Source organism: Macaca mulatta, chromosome 15 (genome assembly GCF_049350105.2).
Source record: "Macaca mulatta isolate MMU2019108-1 chromosome 15, T2T-MMU8v2.0, whole genome shotgun sequence".
Classification (NCBI taxonomy): domain Eukaryota; kingdom Metazoa; phylum Chordata; class Mammalia; order Primates; family Cercopithecidae; genus Macaca; species Macaca mulatta.
The window spans coordinates 70,579,216-70,606,165 of NC_133420.1; the positions used below are offsets into that span (position 1 = coordinate 70,579,216).

The 26,950-nt window shown below is 36.8% G+C and overlaps 1 protein-coding gene across 1 annotated transcript in view; it reads left to right on the plus strand.

Moving 5' to 3' along the window:
• Positions 1 to 385: 385 nt before the first annotated feature.
• Positions 386 to 26,950, plus strand: part of LINGO2 (leucine rich repeat and Ig domain containing 2) — a 743,357-nt gene continuing 716,792 nt past the window's right edge. The window contains exon 1 of the mRNA XM_015117575.3: positions 386 to 447. The gene's annotated coding sequence lies outside the window, so the exon portion shown is untranslated. The remainder of the gene's footprint in view (positions 448 to 26,950) is intronic.

Below are 26,950 nucleotides of genomic sequence, written 5' to 3' on the forward strand. Positions count from 1 at the left end.
GTAATAGATTTGAAAAATCTATTGATGTTACCCTCACATCAAAAAGCCAAAGCAGAAAAACCACTTGATTGTATCAATAGATACAGGAAGATCATTTAACATAAATCCAACACCATTTATGATAAAACACTCAATAAACTAAGAATAGAGGGAAACTTCTACTTGGTAAAGAATATCTACAAAAATAATTCTAAAGTTAACTTCATATTTAATAGTGAGAAACTAGAAGCTTTCCAGCTAAGATCAGAAACAAGGGAAGGATATTCCCACTCACTTCTCCTTTTCAACATAGCAGGACTTGATATCCTAGCTAATACAACAAGATGAGAAATAAATAAAAGGTATACAAATTGTGAAGTAAGAAATAAAACTATTTTTCTTTGCAGATGATGTGATTTCCTATGTAGAAAATCTGAAAGTATCAACAGCAACAAAGCCCTGGAACTCGTAAGTGTTTATACCAAGGTTCTCGGATACAAAAGTTAATCACTTTCACATATATCAGCAATAAAGAAGCGAATTTTAATTTAAAAACACGGTACTGCTTACACTAGTACCCCCAAAATGAAACATTTAGGTTTATATCTAACAAAATATGTATAAGAGGTATATGAGGAAAATTATTAAACTGATTAAAGAAATCAAAGAAGCACTAAATGGAGAGATAATCTGTGTTTATGAATAGGATGACTCAATATTACAGTTTTTTTCAACTTGATTTATAGATTTGATGCAATCCCAGTCAAATCCCAACATGTTATTTAGTTGATATTAAAAAATTCATTTTAAATTGTTTATGGAAAAGCAAAAGACCCAGAATAGCTAACACAATATTGAAAGAAAAGACAAGGTCAGAGGACTGACATTAACCAACTTGTGATAAATATACAGTAACCAAAACAGTGTGGTATTGAAGCAAGAATAGACAGATCAATGGAACAGAATAGAGAGCACAGAAATAGTTCCACATAAATATTGCCTACTGATCTCTTACTAAGGAGCAAAGACAATAGAATGGAGAAAAAATAGTCTTTTCATCAAATGGTGCTGGAACAACTGGATATCGACAGGCAAAAAAATATGAATTTAGACACAGAACTTATAGGCTCACAAAAATTAAAAATGGAGCATAGGTCTAAACACAAAATACAAAACAATGAAAATCACATACTGGTAGGACTGTGATGCCCACCTGAACCACAAAACCAGCAGGTTTTTATTAAGGATTTCAAAAAGGGAGGGTGTGTAAGAACAGGGAGTAGGTCACAAAGAACACATGCTACAAAGGGCAAAAAGGAGAACAAAGATCCCATGCTTCTGAGGAAAGAGAACCAGGGCAAAATCAGAAACTACTGATAAGGGTCTATGTTCAGCGGTGCACATATTGTCTTGATAAACATCTTAACAGAAAACAGGGTTCAAGAGCACAGAACCGGTCTGACCTCTATCAGGCTGGGGTTTCCCAATCCTAGTAAGCCTGAGGGTACTGCAGGAGACCAGGGCGTATCTCAGTCCTTATCTCAACCCCATAAGAGAGACACTTCTAGAGCAGCCGTTTATAAACCTCCCCCCAGGAATGCAATTCCTTTCCCAGGGTCTTAATATTCCTTGCTAGGAAAATAATTTAGCAATATACTCCCTACTTGCATGTCTGTTTATAGGCTCTCTGCAAGAGGAAAAATATGGTTCTATTTTGCCTGACCCCTCAGGCAGTCAGACCTTATGATTGTCTTCCGTTGTTCCCTGAAAGTCCCTGTTATTCTTTTCTTTTTCAAGGTGCACTGATTTCATATTTTTCAAACACACGTTTAACAATAAATTTGTACAGTTAACACAATCATCACAGTGATCTTGAGGTGTGTAAATCCTCAGCTTACAAAGACAACAGGATTAAGAGATTAAAGTAAAACATGCATAAGAAATTATAAGTGTATTATTAGGAAAGTAATAAATGTCCTTGTAGGGGGATGGAGCAAGATAGCCAAATAGGAGTAGCTCCAGTCTCCAACTCCCAGCACGAGCGACACAGAAGACCGGTGATTTCTGCATTTTCAACTGAGGTACTGGGTTCATCTCACTGGGGAGTGCCAGACGATCGGTACTGGTCAGCTGCTGCAGCCCGACCAGCGAGAGCTGAAGCAGGGCGAGGCATTGCCTCACCTGGGAAGCGCAAGGGGGAAGGGAGTCCCTTTTCCTAGCCAGGGGAACTGAGACACACAACACCTGGAAAATCGGGTAACTCCCACCCCAATACTGCGCTTTAAGCAAACAGGCACACCAGGAGATAATATCCCACACCTGGCCGGGAGGGTCCCACACCCACGGAGCCTCCCTCATTGCTAGCGAAGCAGTCTGTGATCTACTGGCAAGGCAGCAGCGAGGCTGGGGGAGGGGCACCCGCCATTGCTGAGGCTTAAGTAGGTAAACAAAGCTGCTGGGAAGCTCGAACTGGGTGGAGCTCACAGCAGCTCAAGGAAACCTGCCTGTCTCTGTAGACTCCACCTCTGGGGACAGGGCACAGTAAACTAAACAAACGCAGCACACACCTCTGCAGACGCAAACGACTCTGTCTGACAGCTTTGAAGAGAGCAGTGGATCTCCCAACACGGAGGTTGAGATCTGAGAAGGGACAGACTCCCTGCTCAAGTGGGTCCCTGACCCCTGAGTAGCCTAACTGGGAGACATCCCCCACTAGGGGCAGTCTGACACCCCACACCTCACAGGGTGGAGTACACCCCTGAGAGGAAGCTTCCAAAGCAAGAATCAGGCAGGTACACTCGCTGTTCAGAAATATTCTATCTTCTGCAGCCTCTGTTGCTGATACCCAGGCAAACAGGGTCTGGAGTGGACCTCAAGCAATGTCCAACAGACCTACAGCTGAGGGTCCTGACTGTTAGAAGGAAAACTATCAAACAGGAAGGACACCTACACCAAAACCCCATCAGTACATCACCATCATCAAAGACCAGAGGCAGATAAAACCACAAAGATGGGGAAAAAGCAGGGCAGAAAAGCTGGAAATTCAAAAAATAAGAGCGCATCTCCCCCGGCAAAGGAGCGCAGCTCATCGCCAGCAACGGATCAAAACTGAACGGAGAATGACTTTGATGAGATGAGAGAAGAAGGCTTCAGTCCATCAAATTTCTCAGAGCTAAAGGAGGAATTACGTACCCAGCGCAAAGAAACTAAAAATCTTGAAAAAAAAGTGGAAGAATTGATGGCTAGAGTAATTAATGCAGAGAAGCTCATAAACGAAATGAAAGAGATGAAAACCATGACACGAGAAATACGTGACAAATGCACAAGCTTCAGTAACCGACTCGATCAACTGGAAGAAAGAGTATCAGCGATTGAGGATCAAATGAATGAAATGAAGCGAGAAGAGAAACCAAAAGAAAAAAGAAGAAAAAGAAATGAACAAAGCCTGCAAGAAGTATGGGATTATGTAAAAAGACCAAATCTACGTCTGATTGGGGTGCCTGAAAGTGAGGGGGAAAATGGAACCAAGTTGGAAAACACTCTTCAAGATATCATCCAGGAGAACTTCCTCAACCTAGTAGGGCAGGCCAACATTCAAATCCAGGAAATACAGAGAATGCCACAAAGATACTCCTCGAGAAGAGCAACTCCAAGACACATAATTGCCAGATTCACCAAAGTTGAAATGAAGGAAAAAATCTTAAGGGCAGCCAGAGAGAAAGGTCGGGTTACCCACAAAGGGAAGCCCATCAGACTAACAGCAGATCTCTCGGCAGAAACTCTCCAAGCCAGAAGAGAGTGGGGGCCAATATTCAACATTCTTAAAGAAAAGAATTTTAAACCCAGAATTTCATATCCAGCCAAACTAAGTTTCATAAGTGAAGGAGAAATAAAATCCTTTACAGATAAGCAAATGCTTAGAGATTTTGTCACCACTAGGCCTGCCTTACAAGAGACCCTGAAGAAAGCACTAAACATGGAAAGGAACAACCGGTACCAGCCATTGCAAAAACATGCCAAAATGTAAAGACCATCGAGGCTAGGAAGAAACTGCATCAACTAACGAGCAAAATAACCAGTTAATATCATAATGGCAGGATCAAGTTCACACATAACAATATTAACCTTAAATATAAATGGACTAAATGTTCCAATTAAAAGACACAGACTGGCAAACTGGATAAAGAGTCAAGACCCATCAGTCTGCTGTATTCAGGAGACCCATCTCACACGCAGAGACATACATAGGCTCAAAATAAAGGGATGGAGGAAGATTTACCAAGCAAATGGAGAACAAAGAAAAGCAGGGGTTGCAATACTAGTCTCTGATAAAACAGACTTTAAACCATCAAAGATCAAAAGAGACAAAGAAGGCCATTACATAATGGTAAAGGGATCAATTCAACAGGAAGAGCTAACTATCCTAAATATATATGCACCCAATACAGGAGCACCCAGATTCATCAAGCAAGTCCTTAGAGACTTACAAAGAGACTTAGACTCCCATACAATAATAATGGGAGACTTCAACACTCCACTGTCAACATTAGACAGATCAACGAGACAGAAAGTTAACAAGGATATCCAGGAATTGAACTCATCTCTGCAGCAAGCAGACCTAATAGACATCTATAGAACTCTCCACCCCAAATCAACAGAATATACATTCTTCTCAGCACCACATCATACTTACTCCAAAATTGACCACGTAATTGTAAGTAAAGCACTCCTCAGCAAATGTACAAGAACAGAAATTATAACAAACTGTCTCTCAGACCACAGTGCAATCAAACTAGAACTCAGGACTAAGAAACTCAATCAAAACCACTCAACTACATGGAAACTGAACAACCTGCTCCTGAATGACTACTGGGTACATAACGAAATGAAGGCAGAAATAAAGATGTTCTTTGAAACCAATGAGAACAAAGATACAACATACCAGAATCTCTGGGACACATTTAAAGCAGTGTGTATAGGGAAATTTATAGCACTAAATGCCCACAAGAGAAAGCAGGAAAGATCTAAAATTGACACTCTAACATCGCAATTAAAAGAACTAGAGAAGCAAGAGCAAACACATTCGAAAGCTAGCAGAAGGCAAGAAATAACTAAGATCAGAGCAGAACTGAAGGAGAGAGAGACACAGGAAACCCTCCAAAAAATCAATGAATCCAGGAGTTGGTTTTTTGAAAAGATCAACAAAATTGACAAACCAATAGCCAGACTAATAAAGAATAAAAGAGAGAAGAATCAAATCGACGCAATTAAAAATGATAAAGGGGATATCACCACCGACCCCACAGAAATACAAACTACCATCAGAGAATACTATAAACACCGCTATGCAAATAAACTGGAAAATCTAGAAGAAATGGATAATTTCCTGGACACTTACACTCTTCCAAGACTAAACCAGGAAGAAGTTGAATCCCTGAATAGACCAATAGCAGGCTCTGAAATTGAGGCAACAATTAATAGCCTACCAACCAAAAAAAAGTCCAGGACCAGATGGATTCACAGCTGAATTCTACCAGAGGTACAAGGAGGAGTTGGGACCATTCCTTCTGAAACTATTCCAATCAATAGAAAAAGAGGGAATCCTCCCTAACTCATTTTATAAGGCCAACATCATCCTGATACCAAAGCCTGGCAGAGACACAACAAAAAAAGAGAATTTTAGACCAATATCCCTGATGAACATCGATGCAAAAATCCTCAATAAAATACTGGCAAACCGGATTCAGCAACACATCAAAAAGCTTATCCACCATGATCAAGTGGGCTTCATCCCTGGGATGCAAGGCTGGTTCAACATTCGCAAATCAATAAACATAATCCAGCATATAAACAGAACCAAAGACAAGAACCACATGATTATCTCAATTGATGCAGAAAAGGCTTTTGACAAAATTCAACAGCCCTTCATGCTAAAAACGCTCAATAAATTCGGTATTGATGGAACGTACCTCAAAATAATAAGAGCTATTTATGACAAACCCACAGCCAATATCATACTGAATGGGCAAAAACTGGAAAAATTCCCTTTGAAAACTGGCACAAGACAGGGATGCCCTCTCTCGCCACTCCTATTCAACATAATGTTGGAAGTTCTGGCTAGGGCAATCAGGCAAGAGAAAGAAAGAAAGGGTATTCAGTTAGGAAAAGAAGAAGTCAAATTGTCCCTGTTTGCACATGACATGATTGTATATTTAGAAAACCCCATTGTCTCAGCCCAAAATCTTCTTAAGCTGATAAGCAACTTCAGCAAAGTCTCAGGATACAAAATTAATGTGCAAAAATCACAGGCATTCTTATACACCAGTAACAGACAAACAGAGAGCCAAATCAGGAATGAACTTCCATTCACAATTGCTTCAAAGAGAATAAAATACCTAGGAATCCAACTTACAAGGGATGTAAAGGACCTCTTCAAGGAGAACTACAAACCACTGCTCAGTGAAATCAAAGAGGACACAAACAAATGGAAGAACATACCATGCTCATGGATAGGAAGAATCAATATCGTGAAAATGGCCATACTGCCCAAGGTTATTTATAGATTCAATGCCATCCCCATCAAGCTACCAATGAGTTTCTTCACAGAATTGGAAAAAACTGCTTTAAAGTTCCTATGGAACCAAAAAAGAGCCCACATCTCCAAGACAATCCTAAGTCAAAAGAACAAAGCGGGAGGCATCACGCTACCTGACTTCAAACTATACTACAAGGCTACAGTAACCAAAACAGCATGGCACTGGTACCAAAACAGAGATATAGACCAATGGAACAGAACAGAGTCCTCAGAAATAATACCACACATCTACAGCCATTTGATCTTTGACAAACCTGAGAGAAACAAGAAATGGGGAAAGGATTCCCTCTTTAATAAATGGTGCTGGGAAAATTGGCTAGCCATAAGTAGAAAGCTGAAACTGGATCCTTTCCTTACTCCTTATACGAAAATTAATTCAAGATGGATTAGAGACTTAAATGTTAGACCTAATACCATAAAAATCCTAGAGGAAAACCTAGGTAGTACCATTCAGGACATAGGCATGGGCAAAGACTTCATGTCTAAAACACCAAAAGCAACAGCAGCAAAAGCCAAAATTGACAAATGGGATCTCATTAAACTAAAGAGCTTCTGCACAGCAAAAGAAACTACCATCAGAGTGAACAGGCAACCTACAGAATGGGAGAAAATTTTTGCAATCTACTCATCTGACAAAGGGCTAATATCCAGAACCTACAAAGAACTCAAACAAATTTACAAGAAAAAAACAAACAACCCCATCAAAAGTGGGCAAACGATATGAGCAGACATTTCTCAAAAGAAGACATTCATACAGCCAACAGACACATGAAAAAATGCTCATCATCACTGGCCATCAGAGAAATGCCAATCAAAACCACAATGAGATACCATCTCACACCAGTTAGAATGGCAATCATTAAAAAGTCAGGAAACAACAGGTGCTGGAGAGGATGTGGAGAAATAGGAACACTTTTACACTGTTGGTGGGATTGTAAACTAGTTCAACCATTATGGAAAACAGTATGGCGATTCCTCAAGGATCTAGAACTAGATGTACCATATGACCCAGCCATCCCATTACTGGGTATATACCCAAAGGATTATAAATTATGCTGCTATAAAGACACATACACACGTATGTTTATTGCAGCACTATTCACAATAGCAAAGACTTGGAATCAACCCAAATGTCCATCAGTGACAGATTGGATTAAGAAAATGTGGCACATATACACCATGGAATACTATGCAGCCATAAAAAAGGATGAGTTTGAGTCCTTTGTAGGGACTTGGATGCAGCTGGAATCCATCATTCTTAGCAAACTATCACAAGAACAGAAAACCAAACACCGCATGTTCTCACTCATAGGTGGGAACTGAACAATGAGATCACTCGGACTCAGGAAGGGGAACATCACACACAGGGGCCTATCATGGGGAGGGGGTAGGGGGGAGGGATTGCATTGGGAGTTATACCTGATGTAAATGACGAGTTGATGGGTGCAGCACAGCAACATGGCACAAGTATACATATGTAACAAACCTGCACGTTATGCACATGTACCCTACAACTTAAAGTATAATAATAATAAATAAATTTAAAAAAAAAAAAAAAACGAACCTGTGAAAGAAATTCTAGCTCCAAAAGCTTCAAAAAAAAAAAAATGTCCATGTAATCGTCACAATTTATCTTCCTCTGCTGTGGCTTCAGCCGGTTCCTCCATTCAGGTTCCCTGACTTCCTGTAACAGGTGGGGTATGGAAGATTTTTAGGGCAAAAAAAAAAAAAAAAAATACAGTCCATATGATAATAGTGGATAAATGTCATTATACATTGTCAACACCAACAGAAAATGTAACACTAAGAGTTAACATTAATGTTAAATGTACCACGTTGGTGTTTTTGTTGTTTTCTTTGGTTTTGTTTTTGAGGTAGGGTCTCATTCTCTTGCCCAGGCTATAGTGCAGTGGTATCATCATAGCTCACTACAGCCTCAAACTTCTGGGCTTCAGTGAACCTCTCACCTCAGCCTCCCAAGAACCTAGGACTACAGGTGCACACCACCACATCTAGCTAGTTTTTAAATTTTTTGTAGAGCTAGAGTCTCATGATGTTGCCCAAGTTGGTCTTGAACTCTGGACCTCAAGCAGTCCTCCAGTCTTGGACTCCCAAAGTGTTTAGATTACTGGTATGAGCCAGTAGTCTAACCTGGCCTGTGGGAGATGTTGATATTGGAGAAGATTGTATGTGGGGGACAAGGGGTATGTGAGAACTCTCTGTACTTTCTGTTCAATGTTATTGTGAAACTAACCTAAAAGTGCTCTAAACAATAAACTCCTAAAAAAAACACACACAGTAGAGCATGTTGTAGAGTTAGTCAGTAATTTTATCTATAGAATTTCATTATGTTCCAAAGTATTCATACCTAGAAATTGACAAAACGTGCCATTTTGTGCTAGATGATTTAAAACAGTTGCCAAAACACAACTCCAAGGGAACTGAAATCAGACTTTTGGAGATATTACTGAATGAAGAATAGTCTAAATAATATTAAACATTGATACAACATGAGTTTTTGGTATATCTAGTTCCATTGAAAACCATCATTCTCAGCAAACTATTGCAAGGACAAAAAACCAAACACCAATGTTCTCACTCATAGGTGGGAATTGAACATGAGAACACTTGGACACAGGAAGGGGAACATCACACACCAGGGGTCGGGGTGGGAGGGAGGGATAGCATTAGGAGATATAACTAATGTAAATGATGAGTTAATGGGTGCAGCACACCAACATGGCACATGTATACATATGTAACAAACCTGCACGTTATGCACATGTACCCTAGAACTTAAAGTATAATTTAAAAAAATTAAAGAAAAAATATGATAATTTTTTTGAATAATAGGATTCTAACTCAGAAGGATATATAAAGGACCTGTGCAAATAGCTTATGATAATATGAATGGCTTGTTATAAGTGTATTTATATTGGAAATAAAAAAAGCCATGGTGGAAATACCATTGAGCAAATTTTTATCAGGTAAGTAAAACGCATGAAAAACCAAAGCCTATGTCCATAATCTCAGATCACCCTGAAATTTAACCTTCAGGAATATGTGCACATTGGTTGTGTATGTAGTGTCTTCTTGGGATTGCCAGTATCAGCTTATGAGGTGTCTTTCTGAGTCTAAGAAGTTCATATATAGAACCAGTTTTACATTGAAATTTCACTAATTACCAATATTTGGAAGTGATTCAATCAATAAAGACTTACCTGATTTTGACAAAATTTTGCATCTAAATTTTACATGTGCTTTGTTTAGGCGATTAAAGCCAAGTTATAAAATTCATCGAGACAAAATGCTGTATGCTTCTTTGCAAAACAAAATATTATTTTTTATCTAAAGCCAGGGAAACATTATAAAGTATTGGAGCAATAAGAAGCGCCCTGGGGTTTTTTGAGCTGATTAGCTTTTACAGTTCACTTGATAATGTGAATTCCATTTAACAAAAATCATAGCAGGAGTTACAATGAGGATGAAATGTGATTCCTTAACCTATCTTATATTAGATATGTTCCCCTGATTTTCCTTATTAATATTTCTACTTCAGTTAAATATGGACAAATGTATTTCACAGTGATTTTTTTTTTTTTAAATAGCACCTTTGTTTTTTAAACAAGACTTTTAGATATGAAATAAACTATGGTTTGGAAGGAGGTGGTACCATAATTTTAATAACTCTTAAAACTATGATTCATCATAGTACAACTTGAAAACATTTTCTAAGCACTAGGTAAAACAATTTTTATAGTGGGTTTTAAAAATATATATAGTAGGTTTTTATTCTGTAAAGTGAAATTCCATTTTCAGAAGTTATATTCAATGAAATTACCTAACCTGTTCCAAATCCAGAAGGTTTGCTGGCCAGAAATGCTAGGGTGTTGTGACAAAGTGAATAAATAGGAAGCAGGTCTAGACAGAACACCAGGAAGAAGAGGAAATGAGGGCAGAGCTAGGGATCATTATCTTATATCAAGGTCTCTGGTTTTAAATTGAATTTCCACTCTAGTTGCCTTGTGAGTTCCTATGGAGTTCTAATCAGTCAAGGAATAAAAGCCTACTTGAATAGACAAAAATAACATACAGTTCATAAAATTTTCAAATAATATGATACCCCACTTCTACATCCCAGAAGATTAAGTATAAAGATTATGTGGATTACTTTTTGGATTCTCCTGATAAATAAATAAACAAACTCGGGGACACCTAGCTAAAGGAATTATAGAAGCAAAATAGCTGTGCCAAGGAATGAAAATTTAGATCATGTCACTTTTATAGCACAAAATGTATATTGTTTTTGACAGGACAAAATCTAACTTCCTTAGCTCATCTAAATTCGTTTTTAATAAAGCCAGAAATATAATTAATTAAATAGCTTTCTTATTTGACATTAATGATTTCTGGCTTCCTACTACCCATCTAACATGTTGGAAGCCCCCTTGTATACAATAACCTTTCCCTAATCTGAACTTCTAATCATACTTCATCTCTGACTATGCATGGATTCTTAATCCTCCTATCTTAATATGATGAGTCTTTATTAATTTGACTTACTTTTCTACTAGAGTTTAAGTGTATTGGAAATAAGCTTCACTTTGGTAGTATTACCCAAAATTTTCCTGATTTTCATTAGATAGTCAAAAATGAATCCATTCATTCATTTGTGAACAAAAGAGTAAGTCAACTTAAAGCCCTTCCACATTAGTAAATTTGCTTATCCTTTTACAAATCTTATTTCTGTGTGACTTCAAATTTTTGGTATAATGGAAGCACAGCACAAGAGCAGTCATTCTCGTGCTACCAATTACTGCAAGCTGTAAAGAAGTCTGTCCTTAAAAAGTGAACCCAAATCATGGGAAATGGGTAGTCAACAATCTTGGTGTATTTGTTACAAGTTGTTTGGTGTCAAAGTAGTGTTTTAATAGCCAACTGACAACAGAAGAAAAGATTCTTGTAGCTTAGGATAGCTTTGGAAAGAACTAACCACTAAAGAGAAAGAGGCTGACATTGAAAGGATTTCAGTGATTTCTGTTAGGCACAGATAATGAGAGCAACAGGTTCACAATTGAGGGGAAAAAGTAAGAAAAATGTTTCTCCCTATTATTTTTTATCAAGTTGTTTTTAGGAAATCACAATATGCATAGCATAAAGAAACATCAATGTAAAGAACGTAGATCCATTTTTATTAAAATTAATCAAGTAGTACATGCATCAAACCAAAGTAAATACCATTTTAAAAATTATCAATTGGGGAAGTTATGCTTTTATCTTTGTTTTTAATTGCAAAAAAAGCAAATGATTCAGAACTATATATTTTTTAAAAGTAATATCCTCTCATTCTTCTTTTTTTTTTACAGAAATGCTTTTTATACTCCACATATTGTTCTTCAATTTGCTGTGTTCATTCAGCAATATTGGCAGCTTTATGGTATTTTCTTGTATGAAAGTGCCATAGTCTATTTAACTGCCCACTTATTGACAGGCGTGTAAGCTATTTTCCAAAAATCGCTATTTACAAGTCCTTGAAAATGTGTATCTTTTTATCACTTCATTGTTTGTCTAACATCTATTTACTACCCATTTATCAAGGCATTTATGTTCATGTTTTTGTTTTTTTTTTTAAGATACATTTTCTGAAGTGAAATTGTGTGTAACAACCTCTTTAAAAGTTAATAGTTATTGACAAATTGTCCTATAAAAAGACTGTATAAATATATATTTATGCCAAGAATGCATATGAGTACCTATTTTTCTCCTTCTTTGCCCAAACTGGCAAAGATAATACCTATAGCAATCAGGTGAAGCTTACTTACAATCTCAATTATAAGTAAGTACAATCTTAATATTAACATTTTAAAAATTCTGCAAATATTTATGTATCAATTAAAAGTTTCATTTGACATTTAATGAAGTTAAACACTTTTGTATATTTATCACTTAATGAAGCAAAATTGGAATGAATATAATAAGTTTTTGTGAGGATTCAATGACATCTTTTACAATAGGGTTTGGCCTGAGCTAAGCCTGCCAGTTATGAAAAACTGTGTTCACTGTCAAAACAATTATGACAAATTGAAATGTTTTCTTGTTCTGTACTGTAATAGGAATGCTTTCTTTGTTTGCTTGTTTGTTTGTTTTTGCATTAGAGATTGGGGAAGGTAAAATGTCCTGAGAGCTCAATGGGTATACAGCTCACCTACAGTAAATTCAATAAGCTGCATAAAAGGTAACAGGCGGGATAAAATCATGGAAACACATATAAAGGAAACTGTGTCCTCTAATTTAGTGGGAAATGAAGCCTTTAAATTACTTTTGAACATGACACACATACTTAGTCTAACAGAGAAGAATCCAGCTCATAAGTGACGCATGTGAACATTGGCTATGCTGCCCTTCCACCTTTCATTACTAGAGCCCCCACACAATTAATTCAGTGAAAAGATAATTAACAGCATGGCCTTTACAGCTGGACTGCCTCAGTCAAAATTCAAGTTCTGCCCTTACTAGCTGTGTGATTTTGGGTAAGTTATTTAACTTCTTGTGCTCTGGATTCCTAACATGAAAATTTGGGATAATAGCATTATCTACCTCATAGGCATAGGGTTGCTGTGAGGATAGGAGGAGTTGGTATATGTAAGGATTTTTTAGATTGTAAGTAAGCTTCACCTGATTGCTATAGGTATTATTTTCATCAGGAAATCCTTTGAGAGATAGGAGATGTCGTGTGAGCTACAGTAGTGAGTATATTTTCTGAAATTATTAATGCAGATGTAGAAAGGAAATAAGATGGTAAAAGAATGTCATATGTTCAAAACTGTAGCCATAGTTTGACTTATGAACCAGGAATTTTAAGTTTCTTTCTTACCCTTCTTCATAAATCATTTGGGAACTAGGAGATCAAATATTTATTTTATTATTGACATTTATCTACTATATTTAGTTTAATAGATTAATAGAAAATTGACCTGGGAAAATTGACCTGAGAACAAAATATATTTCTACTTGCAATCTTTATTTGAAAATAAAAATGTGTCCATAATGAAACAACTGTCTCACAAATGATTTTTTTTGCAAACCATATATTCAATTGAAAATGGCCTTACATAAGAGTTTTTAACTGGACCACAGAAGTTATAGCTGGAAGCAATAATAAGCTTATTTTTTCACTAACTACCACCTGATATCATGCTCAAAATATCAGTAGGGACATGGACTTTGATGGGGTCAGTGTCTAATACTTGATGATAAGAATAAATTGGTTAAGTACCACCTTCTGATAGCATATGTATACACTTAGTGTATGACTTCCAGTAAGCGGTATCACCAACAACATGGGAAAGCAATTGATGAAAGCATTTACTCAGGAATTATGAGAAGCATATGAAAACTATAATGAATAAATGTATAAAGAAGACACAAATCCTACCTACCATCCCCCTAACATTTTCAAGCCAGCAGTTATTTTTCAGGTTCTAAAAAGGCTATTGATGTCAGCTTGCCCTGGCATTTCAGAGCTGTACTTTGAATGAGAACTTATTTAACTCCAAGACAGAATTCAGATTAAGATTCATAAGAAGCCTCTTCTCAAAATCTGGGGTTAACACTTGAATGAGACTAAGCCTTGCCAGGCTGACTTAAGGATGTCTTCCTTTGTACTTCTATTTCACCTTGTGAATATCTCTGGTAGAATAATTATTATTTTATATTTTTATGGTCTATTGATGTATCTGGATCACCACATTGATGGTCTCTTAAAATCCCTGCATCTGAAATACCTTGTAAAGTGTATGATGGATGATAGGAGTGCAATAAATGTTTAATGAATAAATCACGGAATGAATGAACTATCAGTTACAGAGGTAAATGAGAAATGGTACCGAATTTTAGGTATCTGAAAATATTGGCTTTAAACATTATATATTCTTGATTTCTATCATTTCATATGTTTAAAGTGTAACAATATGTTAAAAAATGGAAGTGCACCAAGAAAAATCACATGTAAAATATAACCCTAATACAATGTTAATGCTTGGATTGTGTGGCTATGACTCAAGCACAAAATTGGGAAAAGCTGCCTGGAGGCTAGTAGAGAAAAAATAAAATGCTGAATTATTAACCTAAAATGATAAGGTGATAACTGTATGCTCATTTAAAAAAAAAATGACAATTTGTTTCATCACAGATCTCAGAATATTCATCAAAAAATAATTATTAAATACCTTAATATAATAAACTATATTTATTGCTCTCTGAAGCAAGTAGTCTTTTCTTCTACAATGTAGTAGAAAAGATAAAACATGCTCATATTTTGATTTTAAAAGTATAAGGCAATATATATTCGAAATATGTGATGTTGACACCCACTGTTCTATGAATTCAGAGAAAGAAATCACATGTGACTAAGATGGAAACTCCAATACCTTCGTTTTTATGAGCACCAGTGCCACCCCAATGTCAGGCAATTTTCTTGCATTTATTGTTAGAGAAGTTTTCACTGAGTAGGTAAGATTTGATGTAGTCCTTGGAAAACAGCTATGTATGGAGAGATCATATTTCAGGTGATTATGTTTTGAATGGCATGAATGTATGGAGGCAAGAAAATAGGAAAACCTGTATTTGACAACATAAAGGTTTGAATAGAAAGGAAAGGTCTTATAAGCGGTTCTAAGTATAAACAAGGAGATATGAGAGAAATTGTCACTTTAATTTCATTTTTATTTTTTGAGGCGGAGTTTTGATCTTTCACACAGACTGTAGTGAAGTGGCATGATCTTGGCTCATTGCAACCTCTGACCCCTGGGTTCAAGCGATTCTCCTGCCTCAGCCTCCTGAGTAGCTGGGATTACAGGTGCACACTACCACAGCCGGCTAGTATTTGTATTTTTAGTAGAGACGGGGTTTCACCATGTTGGCCAGGCTGGTCTCGAACTCCTGAGCTCTGGTGATCCGCCCACCTCAACCTCCTAAAGTGCTAGGGTTATAGGCATGAGCCACCGTGCCCGGCTGATATTGCTACTTTATAAAGTTTGGGATTATCTTAAAGGCAAGAGAGTACCTAGGAATGGATATGAGAATATCATAGTGCAAATACCAGTTACTATAAATAATTATCCATTTTATTTTCTTTGTAACCTCATTCCATCCTAGAATCAAACCAGTGACAGAATGATTCGGAACACAGGCATTGGAGATAATGAGGGATGAGATTTTATTTCATCTCCAGAGTTTACTAGCTGTCTCTGCTTTGAGGATTCCTCACCCATTCTAGCTTGTTTACTAATTGTTAGATGGAGTTAATAACTTCATTATATGTTTTCTTCAGAAATTGCTATATATACATAATTTTTAGCTATGCTTTGGCCTATAGTAGGAATTCACTCAATTGTAGCTATTGTTGGTAGTACCCAGATGCATTAATATTAGTACACAAGACTTTTAAAATCCTTTTGCTGAAAGTGTACATGGAGATATGAATTATGTTAATGAAATAATATGCACATACCTTATATAAATGTTAAATACAAGTTATCCAAGATTCTCAAGATCACTACTATGATGGATATTCTTTTAAATTTTTTAGTATGTAGATGTACTGCTTTTTTTTTTTTTTTTTTTTTTTTTTTTGAGACGGAGTCTCGCTCTGTCGCCCAGACTGGAGTGCAGTGGCGCGATCTGGGCTCACTGCAAGCTCCACCTCCCGGGTTCACGCCATTCTCCTGCCTCAGCCTCCGGAGTAGCTGGGACTACAGGCGCCCGCCACCACGCCCGGCTAATTTCTTTTTGTATTTTTAGTAGAGACGGGGTTTCACCGTGTTAGCCAGGATGGTCTTGATCTCCTGACCTCGTGATCCGCCCGCCTCGGCCTCCCAAAGTGCTGGGATTACAGGCTTGAGCCACCGCGCCCGGCCTGCTTTTTTTTTTTTAAGAGGCATTTTTTTCCTCTCAGTTTCTTAAGGATGCAATAAGGAATTTGACAAAACATTCTACAAGTGATTATGATATAAGGTTTTGCTTGCACGTGGAAGATCAGAGGCTACAGGAAGGAAAAAAGTCAATTACTGATCCAATACAGTAAAGATCAGTGATGGCCCCAGGTGCATTCACTGTGATGTGGGAAAAATGAAAAAGTCTACATTCTATGAATACTTTTGTTTCAACCAATCAACTTTACCCAAGGGTGAGCTAGCAGGAAAATAAAGTTTGTGAAATTGGTACAGTAGGTTTATATGTGATTTGAGAATACTAAGAATTTGAGGGTAAATTGACGTCATATATTTTAAACTTTGGCAAAATGGCATGATTCCATTAAGACTGTAAACCAATCTCTTTTGAGAACTATTGAGATATATTCCCATCAGAGAAGAATTATTTTGGTTTAAAGCCGTGATTTTCAAACTGTCTTAACCAAAACCTTATGGTTGCGCATTGATGCTGCTGGGCTGACATTGCATGTGTTAAGGGGTGTAGCAGATGTTGAGCTGGAATTGTACTGGGTTTTCTGTCAACCCCTACCCACATTCTCCATCTCCTTCTACAATACCATCTACCATCAACCTTGCTTTACCTGTTCTATATACTGAAATTTCTCTTCAACAATTATTTACAATATTGGTCCACTTAATAACCATGGGATGGCAGTGTGTTTGTGTAAGTCTCTGTACAAATACAAATGGAATTAAGCTATTATGATCTATTAATCTTAAGAGTGGCTTGTTAGAATGAGAAGGGTTGTGAGGCATCTGAAAGATTCATTGTCAGGAGGAGAGGTGGAGAAACAATAGATTAAAGGACTGGGGAATTCACCTGATTAAGTGGGAATAGAAGAGGATAGAAAGAAGAGAGTAAGTAAAAGACAGAAATTCCAAAGGCAAAGTATGTCTTTTATTGTTTTGATAAAGGTCTCCCCTAGAAACAACTTTGAAAACTATTCTAGAAACTATTCATGAATTGAAAGTAAAGTTTTCCAGAAAATGACTACAACAAATTTTCCTAATAAGAAATGAAGAAAGCCTTACCCAGGGAGATGGAAGTAGGTAACTGATAGTCAGAAATGATACTATCTTATCTTATATACATTGTATTAGTTTTCTTTTACTACATAAGAAATTGTCATGAGTGTAGCAGCTTGAAACAATATGCATTTTTATTTCACAATTTTTATATGGGTCAGGAATCTGGGTACATCTTAGCTGTGTCTTTTGCTCATAGGTCACCCAAGGCTGTAATCAGAGTGTGGGCTGGGCGATGTCTTTTGGTTTTTTGTTTGTTTGTTTGTTTGTTTAATTTCCAACTTTTATTTTAACTTCAGGGGTACATGTGCAGATGTGCAAGTTTGTTACATAGGTAATGTGTACCATGATGGTTTGCTGTGCATGTCGTCTCATCACCTTAGGTATTAAGCTCAGCATCCATTAGCTATTTTTCCTAATGCTCTCCCTCCTACCCTACACCCTCCAACAGGCCCGAGTGTGTGTTGTTCCCTCTCATGTGTCCATGTGTTCTCATCATTCAGCTCCCACTTATAAGTGAGGACACGTGGCATTTGATTTTCTGTTTCTGCATCAATTTGCTGAGGATAATGACTTCCAATTCCATATATGTCCCTGCAAAGGACATGATCTCATTCCTTTTCATGGCTGCATAATATTTCATAGTATATATGTACCACTTTTTTTTTTTTTTTTTTTTTGAGATGGAGTCTCGCGCTCTCACCCAGGCTGGAGTGCAATGGCGCAATCTCAGCTCACTGCAAGTTCTGCCTCCTGGGTTCACACCATTCTCCTGCCTCAGCCACCTGAGTAGCTGGGATTACAGGCATCCGACACCACGCCCAGCTAATATTTTGTATTTTTAGTAGAGACAGGGTTTCACCAGGTTAGCCAGGATGGTCTCGATCTCCTTACCTCAGGATCCACCAGCCTCAGCCTCCCAAAGTGCTAGGATTATAGGCGTGAGCCACCGCACCCGGCCTACCACATTTTTTTAATCCAGTCTATCATTGATAGTCATTTAGGTTGACTTCATGTCTTTGCTATTGTGAATAGTGCTGTGGTGAACATCCACATGCATGTATCTTTATAATAGAATGATTTATATTCCCTTGGATATATACCCAGTAATGGGATTGCCGTGTCAAATGGTATTTCTGCCTCTAGGTCTTTGAGGAGTTGCCACACTGTCTTCCACAATAGTTGAACTAATTTGCACCCCCACTAACAGTGTAAAAGTGTTCCTTCTTCTCCACCACCTTACCAGCATCTGTTGTTTTTTACCTTTTTGATAATAGACATTCTGAATGGTGTGAGATGGTATCCCATTGTGGTTTTTATTTGCATTTATCTAATCATTTGTGATGTTGAGCTTTTTTCATGTTTTTTGGCTGCATGTATATCTTATTTTGAGAAGTGTCTGTTCATGTCCTTTGTTCAATTTTTAATGTGGTTGTTTGTTTTTCACCTGGAGGCTAAAATGGGTAAGATCCACTTCCAAGATCATTCAGCTCTTTGTCAGATTCATTATTTTGCAGTTCAAGCACAAAAGGTCCTGGTTTCTTGATGGCTGTAGCTGGGGGTGGTCCTAAGTTTCTGTTGATTCCCTTCAGCTCCTAAGAGCTACCCACAGTTCCTAAACATTTTACCTGGAGTTCCTTGAGATGTGAACTTCCCTAATATGGCCACTTACTTCATCTGGATGAAAAAGACTAGAGCAGACTAGAGCAACTGTATTACAAGACAGTCTTACATAATCATGGAAGTGATGACATCCTGCTGTCTTTACCATATTCTGTCAGTTAGATGTAAATCACATGCTCATCAAGATCAAGGGAAAGGGATTTTGCAAAATCATGAACACCTGCAGATGAGGATCAGGGGGCTGCCATGCAGTACATCCCCTCAACACATTAATGAATCAAAATGAGCTAAGGTGAAAACGACAGATAGATGACATATTATAGGAAGCTATGTGCAGAGCTATCCGTATAGTAATAATGAAACTACACAATGGAATCTGAAATACGGCTTTAGTGAGTACCTGTGTTAGTGCCATGAAAGTCACTCACAGTAGAGATTCCTTTCTATTCAGCTTGCTTAGTAGTTTACACATAGGTTATTATATCTGCCTGCCTGCAGTTAGTTGTGTTGACAATAAATTAATGTTATAACTAGTTCTGTTGTTTAAACGAGTTTATTTTTAAAGAACGAACACAACTTTTAGGCTTTTGAATGGCAGATACACCTGCATTCTTCCTCGGGCAATTTCCCTTAGCAGGAACCATGTCACCTGAAGCAGTGACATTCCTTCATTTAAAGGAGTGTGGTTAGAGATAACATTGACAGCATGAGATTTTAGGTTTAGAAAAAGCCTGAGGCAAACAGATTATGTTTAGGCACTGAAAAAACACAGACACATTATTCAGTTTGTGCCCAAGCAAGCTAATTTATTCCAAACTTGTGAAGCTTTGTTTTGATAACTTCTGGGCTTGTTCTTGGCTCAGTGAGCCTTTGACTGAGAAGGATTTAAGGCTTTCCTTCTAAGTGTTCTCTTTTGTCATGGCAAATGCTATTTAAAGGACTAATGAACTGAGATCATAAGGAGAATCCTTAAAGGAGTTTAATGGGGTCATTGTGATACACCCTGCCAGAGGTCATGTATTTCTGCCTCACAGTGTTTACTGTAGCCTGCGGCAACTCTATATGTGAAGTTTCCATTTTTATCATATGAGTAAATAGAGGAGTGTGCATATAACTGTTTGAAGGGATGAGATTTTGGTGTGAAATTTTTAGAACTTTTTCAAAGTTAACTTTTGGAAGGTTTCACACTATTTACATTTTGTCTGTGTTTTATGCAGCTGACACATTTCTCCTCTTTCCCATTCACAGAGTCTTTGCTCATAACTTGGAAGCTTTTCAATTGTGATTTGGGTACAATCGTTACATATTACTGTAATGAAACTATGTTACTGTATAGCCCTGTTTCAGGAAATAAGAAATAAAATAAAATTGGCATCAAAATATTGAATTGTACATTTCCATTAAAACAACTGAATAAAAATAAACAAAAAAATCACCTTAATTGTCAGGCCTTTTTCATACAGTTATTGAGCTTGAGCCTGCATTGATTTTTTGTGTATCCATGTGCATAGAGCTTACAGAGATTAATGTGATAGATGGAGCAAGCACATTGTGGTGTAAGACAGATCTGAGAATGAAAGAGAGGACAAATGATCTACATATGTTCACTCAAATGAGTAGTGAGGACAGCTGACTCTTATGACCAATAGTCTTTCTCTCTCTTTTTCAGAAGACATATTACAGTTCAGCTTCTGACATAGTATTTATGGTAAGCCTCTTTTCTCATAATTTCTGCCTTTGACATTTTAAGAATGACCAAGGAATTTCACTTGGCATGACTGTTTAGTTGAAACTTAAATATAACACTGAAAATTAACCTGAAGTCAATCTTAGCTATACTGAAAATGAAACCCTACACTTACGCCTAAATCATTAGCTTCAAGTGAAGCTATAAATGGGAGAACTATATTCAAGAATGTCAAGAATGCATCCCTCTGCACTGCAATATCATTCGTATTTCTTACCTATGTAAACGCTGTGCTCAGCCATAAATAGGAGCTGACATGTTATCTGGGTATGAATAAATCAGTGTTTTCTATTCTGTGTAATTTACTGACTTCCACACATAGTTTGTTTCTCAGTTATGTTTATTTTAATCAAATTTCATTTGTCCAGGTGCATTTTTACTATCTCCGCTGTCTGAATATGGTCAGTGATGTAACTATCTTGAAAAGTACCATAAAAGTAGAGTAACCACTCATCCCCTTTAAGTTGAATACCTACTACAGGTGTGACATAGAATTTGAAATGAAAGATCTTTTAAAGGCATCTTTTTCTTATATTCAGCATAAATTCCACTGTATCAAAATGGAATCTTCAGTAGGACATGGGTGTTTAAATACTCCTATCACCAGAAATGATTCCTATTCTGGTGTAATTTAAGCCAAAGAAACAAGACCGGAAATGGATATTCCAATAAGCTCAATTTATCGGGCAAAGGTGTCCAATGGATGTAAACCTGCATTTAGAGGCTTGTTACTGTCTCTAGAAAGTGGTAAAATATAGGACTAGGTGTAGAAGTTGACTATTTATTGCCAAAAAATAAATAAAAGCATAGTCAAGGATTAATACAGGTGTTTTGCTTGCCATTTATAGATCTGTGTAGTTTGAAAACGGTCCCAAGATTGTACTCTATGAAATGAAATCTTACTTGAGGACATTTGAATATTGATACAAATTTTCCACCTGGTGCTTCAGTCAAACATTTACGCTGTTAGTGTTCTGGCTAATTTTGAGCTATTAAAAGCCATAAAAATTAGTTTTCTATTTTAATGAGCTCTTTTGCACTATAGTAACTTTAAAATGTCACTTTAATCAATAATATGTACAGTACCAGAGCCTTTGGGCATATGAAATGTCAGTTGTTTAATTTTCAAAAATGAATATTGCCCTTACAAAATCATCTGGTCAAGCATTTGCATTATATTATACTTAGCACAAAGACTTACATTGTACTTAGAATGCCTTCATCAATTATATAAAGAAGATGTAAGGCTTGAGGATATTTATGTGTGATATCCAATTACAAGACCTTAGGGCCAGGTTAATTTCCCCAATTTCTGCCCCATATCTGGGCAGAAAGAAAGAAAATAAAGCTATTTTAAAACTATCCAATGTATACTGCTAGAATGTTTGGCCATTGATTTTCTCTCTCTCTTTTACACACACACACACACACACACATCATACATGTTATATATAAATCATCATGCAGCCACACACTACTCATCTTGATATAGTCTGGACTGTAGTTATGACTTTTAGTACAAACCTTACCAATAATGGTGCAATTGAGTAGTCATAATAGAATTTGAGGAATGGTGAGGAAATATGTATGTCTAGACTCACATACCTGCACATATACAAGATATACAAATAAATATGTGGATGAATTTTTTCCGTATCTGTAGATTATTTTTAGGATCTCTGACTTTGAATATGTGACAAGTTGAAACTGACAACTTTACTGTAAGGAGTTTTAGGGAGAACTTCAAAGATAAAGGAGTTATTCTCCACTCCAAAATGACTAAAACAAAAATAATGACTGGCCCATGTGAACATCAATTATGAGAGAGACATGACATCATATGTTTCCAAAGATATATGAGTATAATAGATTCAAATGAAAGCCTCAAATGGAAATCAGATACACATATTTTTCTATGAGTAATTGTACGAAATGTTATTATTAAAAAAGCAGAAATTTAATGACAACTAAAGATTACCTTGCAAAGTACATCTATTTTTTGTTATAATGTTAACTGATAAATACAGCTGTCAACTACTATTTACTAAGCACTGTGCTTTGACTCTAAATATCTAATTCTTTAGTGAAAAAGGTCAGGGTAGGAAAAAAAAAGATGGTAGAAAGATGGTGCTCCTCTATTCACAAATAGCAAAGACGTGTAATAAACCTAAATGCTCAATGCAGATTAGATAAACAAAATGTAGTACATATACAACGTGGAATACTATGCAACCATAAAAAAGAATGAGATCATGTTCTTTGCAGCAACATGGACAGAGCTAGAAGCCATTATCCTAAGCAAACTAATACAGGAACAGGAAACCAAATACCACATGTTCTCATTTATAAGTGGAAGCTAAACAAGAATACATGGACACAAAAAGGGGAAGAACAGACACTGGGGCCTACTTGAGGGTGGAGGTTGAGAGGAGGAAGAGGATCAAAAAATTACCTATCACGTATTAGGCATATTCCCTGGGTGATGAAATAATCTGTACATCCAACCTGTGAAACATGCAATTTACCTGTATAACAAAGCTGCACATGTACCCCTAAACCTAAAATAAAAGGTTAAAAAAGAAAAAAAAGTCCAGGTGCAGTGTCTCATGCCTTTAATCCCAGCAGTTTGGGAGGCTGAGTCGGACAGATCACTCTTTGAGGTCAGGAGTTGAAGACCAGCCTGGCCAAGATGGTGAAACCCTGTCTCTACTAAAAATACAAAATTTAGCCTAGCATGGTAGTGTATGCATGTGGTCCCAGCTACTTGGGAGGCTGAGGCAGGAGAATCATCTGAACATGGAAGGCAGAGGTTGCAGAGAATCACTTGAACCTGGGAGGCAGAGTGCAGTAAGCTCAGATCGCGCCACTGCACTTCAGCAGGCCTGATGACGGGCGCAGTGGCTCACGCTTGTAATCCCAGCACTTTGGGAGGCTGAGACAGGCGGATCACGAAGTCAGAAGATCGAGATCATCCTGGCTAACACCGTGAAACCCCGTCTCTACAAAAAATACAAAAAAAAAAAAAAAAAAAATAGCTGGGCGTGGTAGTGGGCGCCTGTAGTCCCAGCTACTCAGAAGGCTGAGGCAGGACAATGGCATGAACCTGGGAGACGGAGCTGGCAGTGAGCCGAGATCGGGCCACTGCACTCCAGCCTGGGCGACAGAGCGAGACTCCGTCTCAAAAAAAATAAATAAATAAAAATAAAAATAAATAAACATTTTAAAACCTGGTCTACACAGAAAATATTGTTAATTTATTGTATGCATACAATGGAAATAAAATTACTTACTGGGTACAAAATGTGTTTAAAATTGTAAACCTTTACATTTTTTGCAAAAAAAAAATATATTTTTGAAATTTTTGAATTTCAAAAAAAAGTTTTGATTTATAAAAGCAGGAAACCAAAAGCTTAATAAATCCTAATGTATTTAAAGAGTAAGAGTACTTAATAACGAGTCTGTTATTTGACCCCATGTGAGACACGGCTACAATGCAGGAAAGAAAGGAGAAAAGGAAATACATTAATATCTAATGAGCGTCTACTATGTGTTAACGCACGCAGTTTCTCCTATGCTGTCTCTGCAAAACTAAGGAAGAGCTAGACATGCTTGCCACATAGCAGATGCTGAATGAGTGAATGACAAACTTTCATGATAAAGCTTGATTGCGTTTCATGTTAGATTTTTTATCATGGTTGTATAAATAAAATATAAACAAGATTATTTCATTCAGAAAAGAAATATTTAACCCTGGCTCTAAGATGGGCATCTAGAAGAGAACCGTATTAAGCTATGGTTTTGATTAACAGGTAAATATTGTATACAAAATAATTGCTATGAAATAAGATAAATGTAATAATAGAGGCATGTATCTAATTGCTTGGTGGCATAAAGGAGGGAATGAGCAACGTTCCTATTGCTTGGGGTAGGAAAACTTAGAAGGCTTGATTTAAGAGTGTGATTTGTGCCAAATTGTGAAAAATACTATGATCATCCCGTGAAAGAAACACAGTGCAAAACCAGACAGGTTTTGTCAAAGATGTGCCCATACAGATATTGGGATGGAGTTCACAGGAACATGGTGGTACAAAACTTGGTTAAAAAATTAGTTTGGCTCATCTATCTTGCTTAGGTTATATGACTTGTGAATTTTTTTTTCAACCTTTAGAATCAGTAACAGCAATACAATAGGGTCGAGTACACTGATTTAAAATGAAGCACAAGTACTGGGCAAAGAATTGGGTACATTAAAAAAAACGTATACATACAAGCAAAAAATACCAAAAATAGGCTATAGTATGTTTAGCTGTGAGGTTCTTTCTGTTATCTCAGGACGGGGAAAGTGGGAATACTTAAAATCATTATTTTTAGCTGTTCTGCAGTTTTATCACTCTACCAAATAACTGCATACTTTACATCAGAGAATATGTGTTTTGTTATCCTTCATTCAAAGACATCTCACCGTGGCTTTGGTTAAAATTTGCATTTCTTTTCAATTCCTGTGTTTAAAAATAATAGAAATGTATCTGCTATAGAGAGAAACAACTTTCTATAATTATGTTTTAATATGAAATCTTCCTATTATTTAACTCTGAATGAATTCCTTTAATTAAACATATTCAAAATAATCTAAAAGCATATCAATATTCATAATTAATGTAGTTCACTAACCCCTTGCAAATTATTTTAAATATATAACAATACATTTAGAATGACCAAAATTGCCCTAATTTTGTATCAATTTCAAATCATATTGCTGCAAACACAATATATAGACTGATGACTATAGAATTACATCTATAATCGTGATATTATCTTATAAAAGTATCTGGCAAAATGAAAAATGATATTAAAAAGTCTTAGGAAAGTAAATTAAAACCTCCTCAAGATTCCTAAGCAATATTCCGTGTTGATAAAAATCATGTAAAAGGTCTAAAAGATGACCTGTACAAAAATGAATCAAGACTTTGGTTATGACTCTTTCATTAACAGATTATTTTGCAAGGAGTGAAATTTAAACCAAATATTTGACAAGGCCACAGACATGTAAGTCAGGCACAGTCCAGTAAATACAGAACAGGTTCAGGAAAGGCCATTGTGTTAATAGTTAGGTTTCAAGAGCTTTTTTCCACCTGTCCAATCCTTTTCAGGGCTTCAGTAATGCTCCAGTGTTCAAGTGACTGAACAGTGTCATTGAAAGAGACTGATATAAGTTTATAGATCCATTTTTTATAAAGGACAGCATATAGGATCAGGAATCAGCAATTCCAGGAAAGTGCTGAATATAAATCTAACAACTATGCACAAGCATTGGCAACAGTGTCCTCTGAGGGTGAAACAAGTCAGAAAACACTCACTGTGTAGCATCTGGAAGCCAAAGTTCTGCTGCCATTTCAGCTTGCTGTCAGTAAGTCACTCTACCTCTCTGAATCTCTACTTCTTGATATGTTCAAATATAATTTGAGATCAGAATGTGTTATGGGTCCATTTAGACTAAAATTATTTTATAGTTGATTGATTGAATCATAAGCTTTCACTTAAGAGAAGCTATTTCTCTCTAGTCTCTATTCTACTTCCTATTCTCTGCTGTAGATTTTTCTTTCAAAATTCTTCAGCCTAGTAGTTAGTACTTAGTAATAGTGCTTAGGCCAAACTATTTTAGGATTATAGGTAAAGGAACACAGTTTGGGAAAATACTCTGAATATAATATGGTACATCTGCAGAGAAATGAGGCTAGCCCGGGAATTGATTCAGCCAGTGTAACTTTAACCCTCAAAGTGTGGGTCATCAGTTCCAGCAGCCAGATGCTCCTTTTCTTCTTGGAGACATTTCACCCATTCCCATATCCCTTTTTCCTTACTACTTCTTTTATGTTTGTTTGTTTGTTTCATTTTCCACCTCCCCTGCTTGTCTGTTTGCATTCTATAAAAGGTCTAAAGCTGTAGTAGTAGGGGCTTGATAAGAAATTTTGCACTGACAGTTGGAAT